This window comes from Felis catus, chromosome B3 (genome assembly GCF_018350175.1).
Source record: "Felis catus isolate Fca126 chromosome B3, F.catus_Fca126_mat1.0, whole genome shotgun sequence".
Classification (NCBI taxonomy): Eukaryota; Metazoa; Chordata; class Mammalia; order Carnivora; family Felidae; genus Felis; species Felis catus.
Window position 1 is genome coordinate 87,452,272 of NC_058373.1, and position 7,845 is coordinate 87,460,116.

Consider the following 7,845-nt stretch of genomic DNA (forward strand, 5'->3'; position numbering starts at 1 on the left):
CAGAGTTGACTCAAGACATTTTGAGGTGAGCTTTTGAGTGCCCTGAGATACCTCATGTCCTAAGTATGTACCAGGTCATTACATCTAGTGAAATTTAGATTAGGAGGCTTTAGTGGCCTTGTTTAACTAGTGCCTTTATGAGAATGAGGGGGTCTGTAAGAGCTCCCTGTTTGATTACAGAGCAAAAATTCATTAATATACCGAACAAAAGTGGAGCCTTGGTAAAGGCTAGAGAATCCAAATCAGCTTGATAGACTTGGAAAAAGATTGAAGAAGACTCACAATATCCGTGAAGTATGCGAGTCCGCGTTAACTGTCTTCTTCTAAACATAAATGCAAAAAGAAAGTGAGAATCAGGATGCAATGGGATGAAAAAGAAAGCTGAGCAGAGGTCAATTACTGTAAACCCGGCTTCTTCAGCAGGAACTTGAGGTAAGACTAGTAGCTGAATTAGGGATTGGGGGGGCAAGGAATCGGAAGAGTTTATGGCCCTTAGGTCTTACACAGATCAAGAGATTTCATTCCCATCTGAATCAAATTTATCTTCTTTCTTTATTGGCAATATTGGAAAAGTTAGAGGGTAAGGAAGAAAAGAAAAGTACACCCTACTGCAAAAGAGTCTATTAGAAGTTCAACTCTTCAAGAGCCAAAGCATAAGAGACTCTTAAAAACTGAGAACAAACTGAGGGTTGATGGGGAGGGTGGGAGGGAGGGGAGGGTGGGTGATGGGTATTGAGGAGGGCACCTTTTGGGATGAGCACTGGGTGTTGTATGGAAACCAATTTGACAATAAACTTCATATATTGAAAAAAAAAAAAAGAAGTTCAACTCTTCATTTCACATCTCTGGAGAGAGGGTATGGGACCACTGATGGTAATAGTTTATTCCTTTTCCAAGCAAGGCACACAGACTCTGCGCTCAGTAACAATCCAACATTATTTGCATGTGTAGCCCAGAGACTAATTGGGACATCTTTTAAAGAGTCAGCCTCTTCAGAGGAATTTAAATCAAGATGACTTTCCAATAAGGAAAGTAGAAATTTAAAGTTTGGTCTCAGGGCAGCAAAATAAAAATACCTTATTCATTGCTGGTTATAGTGGCATTAAATTTACATTAAAACATCTCTACCAAAAAAGTTGCTGGCCAGGAGTTGGACAGTAGAAAGCCACAATGGGTGTTAAGAGGGCCTAAGGATATTGGGGTTGGCTGAGATATGGTCGGTGAAATGGGTTGCTCAGACATTCCAATAACTTGAATAGAATCAGAGGTGACAAGTAAACATAAATCCTGAACAGATGGTAGAGAAAGTCACACCAGTGTCAATTAAGAAATCCAGTTCCCAATGCTCTATGTTAAGTTTAATGGTGAGCTCCAGGGTGCTACTGAGGGTCAGTTAACCATGTCATTTGTGGGGGAACTGTCCCACAGGAGAACGACAAACCTGCTGGGGGTGATGGGGTCTAGGGGGATTTTTCCTTAAACTTGCCTTTCTCTTAAGTGCAGGACAATCTTTCTTCCAATGTCCTGATTTTTTACAATATCTGCAATTGTCTGCATAGAGGGAGGGATCTGAGTGGGCCTTAAGTTGCTCTCAGAGTCATGCTTTTGCCTTTCTAAAGAATCAAGCTGCAAAGCAAGAAGTCTTGCTTTTAACTTTTTATTCCTGCATTCCTGTAATTTTCAACAATTGAATCTCTGCCTCTATTAGGGCACTGAGAGGGCTGGACCACCTAACCTGGTGGTTAGGGCTGCACCACCCAAACATGGTATTTTGAATTTGTATACATCAGGGAGAAAGTTTCCCACAAGAGCAGAAATTAAAAGGTTTCTATGTTCTGGAGCTTCCAGGCTCAATGCAGTATACCTTTAAAAAGTCTGTATAAAGTGCTCAACCAAGACCTTCAGATGTTATCTGTCTTTCTAAGTGCAAAATTCAACCTTAGACCAATTTACTTTCGGGAGGAAAGCCTCTACTATTGCTCCTATCAAACCCTGAATACCCGCCTGCAACTGAGCTATTTCCTGGTCATTTGTTGGAGGACCTGGGAGAAATTCCAGGCATCTGTTTTCTCTGTGAAGGCGTTTTTTCCCCAGGGGGCCATCTGACTTGTCTGATAACCACAGTATAATCACGGACAGGAAGAATACCTTGTAGCAGCCAGTCTAGATCCCTATGAGTGCAGTTGTGAATGGCCACTAATCTTTCTAACCCTTCTCTAAATTTGGTAGGATCTTCTGAAAGTAGGTAAAGGGCTTTATAATTTAAAAGATCTGCTGCTGTCCGGGGGACATGAATTCTTTGTGGTGGAGGTCCAGGATATACCCACAAAGGACATTTCATAGGAATGCCTGAAGCTGGTAAAGGCTGACTGCGGAGCCCTGGAAAGTAAAAGGAATTGTAAGAGACAGCAATGCAAGCCCTACTGCCTGCCTTGGGTACTTTTGCTGAATTCACTTCCTGGCTTGTAGTAGGTACATGAGTAACCTGTATACCTCAAGCCTGGAGATCATGTCTGAGCACTGTCAGTGAATCTTGTTTACAAAAAGGGAAGTCAAAACAGGCAGCTGGGTGTTTAAGGGATTTTCTGGGGAAATTGGAAGAGTTCTAGAATCTAAGGAAATTGGCTGAGAAGATGGAGCTGGGTTTTGAGAGGGGGTTTTAGTCCAGGGGCCCAGAGATCCAAAAGATCTTCTGCAAGGTCAAGGATAGACAGTTGGGAATAATGGGCATATAACAGGGAGGAGAAAGGAATTTATGTTAGATGTGGCTTTAGTTTTTTGTTCTGAGTCTAATTTCTTCTGTTCTTTCATTTTACTGAGAGCATCCCTAAGGTTAGCCATTATGTTTCTAGTATCTTTTCTTCAATTAGATCTTCCCATAGGTACCAATAGGATAGGTATTTAGGATGAGAGCTCTTTAAACATTTTTTCAAATATGGAAGTTTTTCCAATTCAAAAGCTCAATCATTTGGCTATTGACAAGTAATATCTTAAATGGTATATTTATTCCAATAGCAACTCCATTTAATAAGCCTTTCATTGAAAGACCCAGAGGTAACTTTTCAGGCTTCTAATAAATCTTTACTAAGGATGCAAGAGGCATCCCTGGAATGGGTGCAGAGGATGCTGCTCCCATGATCCAAAAAGTTCACTCCCAAAGATAGTCCAAGAGAGTAAAAGTACTCCATTGCTACAGGTGGTAAGAATGGGGTAGTAAAAACAGTACTTCTGGTTTGCCATGAGAACACGAGACACCTCCAGTTTCAAACTTGCTATTCTGTACCAGCAGGCAAGTTCTGTTGGAATGGGATTTCTTCCAGTACTAATAAAGCAATGAAGGTTAAGACAACAAAGCCCCTCATGGACTGGGATCCCTTATGACAAACTCCCCTGAGAGCTGGCACAGTTGGACAAAGAGATTGCCGCTTGTGACTTCACATTTCAGAACCCCAGTCTCTTAAACCGGCCATCAGGACACATGCTGGTACATGCACCTTCCAGCTGGTGGAGACCAAAAAGAATGTTCTCCCTGGTCACAAAGCCAAGCTCTCAGGACATATAACAAGAAACAGGAAAACCTCATGTAGTTTTTCTTATATGCACCTTAACAGCTTTATCTAAGCCTTGGGTCTCTCAGAGCCAAACTAATACTCAAGAAGAATGTGCTTCGGGGTTGGGAATTGTGTGCTATATTTATAATATACCTCACTGCACAAAAATTTTCTTAAGGTTGGCAGATGACCTAGTGTCAGTCTAACCCAATCTCTGACCAACTTACCCTAACACAGGAGTCTTTGGGTTAGGAAACAAGCACTTAAGTGCTTAACCTGTGTGCTCATCAATTTTGCCACTTTGGCTTCAAGATGTCCCTTAGCAATAGCCTTTACCTCATGGGCACATTAACCCACAGCAAAGTTTGTTTAAATAGATACTGGTCTGATGAGAACCATGAACTTATGTGAGGCCAGCTCAAATAGCAAGCTTGTAGGACGTATGCCTGAGTTTTGCATATGATTTCCCTCCCTATGACAAACAACGCAACAAATAAAGAGAAAGAAAAACAGTGACCATACCTGCAGAGAAAAGGATCAATAAAAATCAAGAGTACTCATAACAAATCTTTACTGAAGTCACTACACCCAAGGAACCAGTTCCACAAATAATTTTTCCTGCTAATTTAAATTTAGAAAAGAAAAAAAGTGACTCTCGACACTCTTGCTTCCACTGCACCCTGCAGGCAGAGATCCAGGAGACTGTTATGGTGAGAATTTTTACCTTCTGCCAGCTTTTTGCTAGAGGTCCCCAGATCTCTCAGCTACAGCAGCCAGTAAGGTTGATCCTGCTGACTAGGCCGACTGGAGGAGAGGAAAATTTTTCCTCTAACCTTCTTGGGTTTTCTGGCTGGCCTAATAATTAAGTTGATGTGAGACAGATTAACAGGAGAAGATAAATTTAATTATGTATGTACAGGGCCCCATAAGAATATAAGGCCTGTTGGTAGTCAGACGATTGAGGCTTATATGCCATTATGAGTTAAGAAGGAGAGGATAAGGGTCTGGGACTTCAAAGTGGGGGACTTCAGTCTACAGGAAGATGGGAAAAGCAAATGTTTGGTAAACAAATGTTTGCGGTGCCAAGCAGAAAAAAAGGACACAAAGAGGACTTTGAACAAACAGGCCTTGCTGAGTTCCCCCCAGTTTATCACTCCTAGCCCATATCCTTTATAGTTATCTTTGGTGAGAGCTCCCTTCCTGAACCAGGGCATCTACCTAAATTCCTTTAGACACTTAAGAGGAAGGTAAAAACCCTTTCTGAGTCTTGTGGGCTTTCATTGTCTTCAGCTCAAAATAGCCTGCATGCCAAAGTGGCGCGTTCTGGGGAGACTTGCTCTGAGCCCTGTCACTCCAAAAGGAAGTAGTGATAATCTTCAGTAATCTGACTTTTGTGGTTTAGTTTGGATTCTTCTATTCATTAAACATGTTCTACAGATTTTTCTTCTTCATGTCCTATGCTGCTCTTTTCAAGCCATCTATCTGTCTTAGGATATTACTTTCTTAGTTTGGATGATCATTGCTTTTTAAGGAAACTCACCAATTTTGGCTTATGATCCCATCTAAGCTAATGTTTGACCAATTAATTTCTATCAGTTGATTTCAGGATATTGCTACATAAACTCCCAAAGCAACTATCCTCTTCCCAATCACACGCCTCACTCTGCTGCTGCTGATGCCTAGGGTAGTTTTTATTTCAGGCCCAATACTGGGATTACAATCTGATTTTCAAAAAAAAAAGGAACAAACTGACTTTTGAGTTTTTTTGTTATGGCTATTATACTGATTAAGCAATAATTAACCAACTAATGTAAAAATTGATCAAAAGGCATAAAAACAGTGTATCTTAATATCAACAAGGCATTTTTAAAAATTTTTACTTATTTGTTTTGAGACAGAGAAAGGCGGGGGGGGGGGGGGGGGGGGGGGGGGGGAGGTGGGTAGACAGAGAGGAGAGAGAGAGAATCCCAAACAGCACAGCCTGATGCAGGGCTCAATCTCACAAACCATGAGATCATGACCTGAGCTAACATCAAGAGTCAGAAGCTTAATCAACTAAGCCACCCAGGCACCCCAACAAAGTATTTTTTAAAAGTCTTATATAGTAACTTTAAAAAAGAAGATAGAAACATTTGGATAATAAAGCATCTAGGTAGATTCTTGCATAGTTGAATGACTCTTCCCAAATGGTGTTGATCCATGACCTCTAAGTTCTGCCACTGACCCAACTCTACTAACATGTTTAATTAATAATAATATGTAACATATATTGAATCCTTACTCTGGGCTAGGGCTAGGGACTTTAGGCATTTTGCATATTAACTGATTTACTCCTTACACAAACCCTATGAGGTAGGTACTATTACATCCTCCATTGTAAAGATGAGGAATTCAGGGTGAGAAAGGTAAGGGCACCCTTTCAAGATACACAGCTAGGGTGTAGAGCCAGGATTTTTCCCAGACTGCCTGACTCCGGAGCCCAGGCTTATTTCCACTCAGCTTCCCTGCCTCTCTAACCAATTATGCATAGATCCAGAAGTCAGTCTTGTTAAATCTGCACATAGCATAAGACCAAGCGAACTGGCTAATTTTTTGAATGACAGAATTGAGACAAGTGAAAACTAATAAGACAAAATTCAAATAGGATGAAAATGTTAAGCCTGCATTTAGATTTAGCAAAATCAATAGCATGCATATAAAAATAAGTCCTTTTGTAATAATTTATGTAAAAAAAAATACTGAGTTGTCTCAGTTGACTAAAAGCTAAATATAAATCAACCATTTTCCTATAAAGAAATTTACGCTTGATGTGTTTTCAGACCAAGGGAAATAGCACTGCACTTTTCAGTGGTCAGATCATCTCTAGAGGACCGAGTTATACTCTGATATCTCAATTTAAGAAAGATCCTTGGCCATCTGGGATGTGTTCAGAGAAGCATAACTAAGATAGTAAGAAATCTTATCAAAAGCCTGATGGTTAAATAAAATATATTATGTTTGATGACAAAAAGTTTTGAGATGGACAGGGAAGAAAGATAGATAGCATTATCCACAGAAAAGAATTTAAATATTTGCTGATTACAAGATAGTCTTATGAAAGAGAAGTTATTCTGCAATGTTCCAAAAAGACAAACTAGGGTCAATGAGCCAAATTTACATAAAGCCAGTTTTCAGCATAGTACTCAAGAAAGAAGTTTCTCATAAGTAGAGTTTTCTAAAAATTAAATGGTTGACAAGTAGTGGGTAAAAGTAGTCTTTATGTATTGGACACACTTGCTAGAATATATATGAGCTTAGTAAGTTGATGAATAGGATTCGCTTTAAAATAGTACGGCAAAGAAAATGTGGATGGGAGATAGCAGAAATAAGAACAGAAAAATATTTGTTTTGTTTGTTCATCATTGCTGAATACTCAGAGCTGACTCATACAATTCTTTCTACACTGCGTATAATTGAAATCTTTACTTACACACAAAATGAACGCATTGCCTCAGTGGGTAGTGAGGTCCCATTTTTGTATATGTTCACATTAGTCTGGATGTCCACTTGAACAGGATATTGCAGTGTATACAGAATGTTGGACTTCAGGGGTCTTTCTAAGATTCTGATTCTGGAAAGGAAGGTAGCAAAGATGTGTGAAGTAATTCAAAGAAGATAATCCCTAGCCAGCCTCTTTCATTATTGACAGATTTTTGCTGCCAGCTCATCCTGTCTCTTACATGCTACCTTATTTTGCTCTCTGGATTACCTATTGCACTTCCTGATGGTTTGGATGCTGTCAAGGCCAATTACTGCACAATAGAGATTCTCATAGTAAACCCTATAGCTAAAAGACACTAAACTGCCAAACAGCCTTCAACTGACAACTTTCTCAAACGTGAAACTTTCACACACAAAAATAGATTATTCTTTGAATAGAGAATCAAAATATTTTACCTCCCTTATAACTACTCTTTGAAATCTACTACTAGATAATCACAAGAGGTCTCAAAATGGAGCTCCAGTGCTATCACATGTGAATTTGAGAGGATCACATTTGATCCACATTTGAAAGGATTTCAGAGGATCTTCCTAAAGAAGATAAATGAGTACCACATTAACCTACTTGTGACAACCTAAATATATAAATAGGTGAAAGTGGTTAGCCAGATATTTCAGTTTCTTAGGCATTTGGCAGTATTGTACTTCCTGGTCCTCATATGGTAATGGGGTCATGTAATTCTGGCCAATAAATTGAGAGTAAAGCATTGTCAAAGCAAGACCATCCAGATCTCTCTTTTCCCACTGGCACGGC

General features: G+C 39.8%; 1 long non-coding RNA gene across 4 annotated transcripts in view; it reads right to left on the bottom strand.

Moving 5' to 3' along the window:
- LOC111560996 overlaps nt 1-7,547 on the bottom strand; it is a 193,222-nt gene extending 185,675 nt beyond the window's left edge. For 3 of the 4 annotated variants that reach the window (XR_006599542.1, XR_006599541.1, XR_006599543.1), the window contains exon 1: nt 7,021-7,547. This is a non-coding gene — a long non-coding RNA (uncharacterized LOC111560996). The remainder of the gene's footprint in view (nt 1-7,020) is intronic. The other variant, XR_002743362.2, reaches the window with a different exon arrangement.
- Between the last annotated feature and the right edge of the window lie 298 nt (nt 7,548-7,845).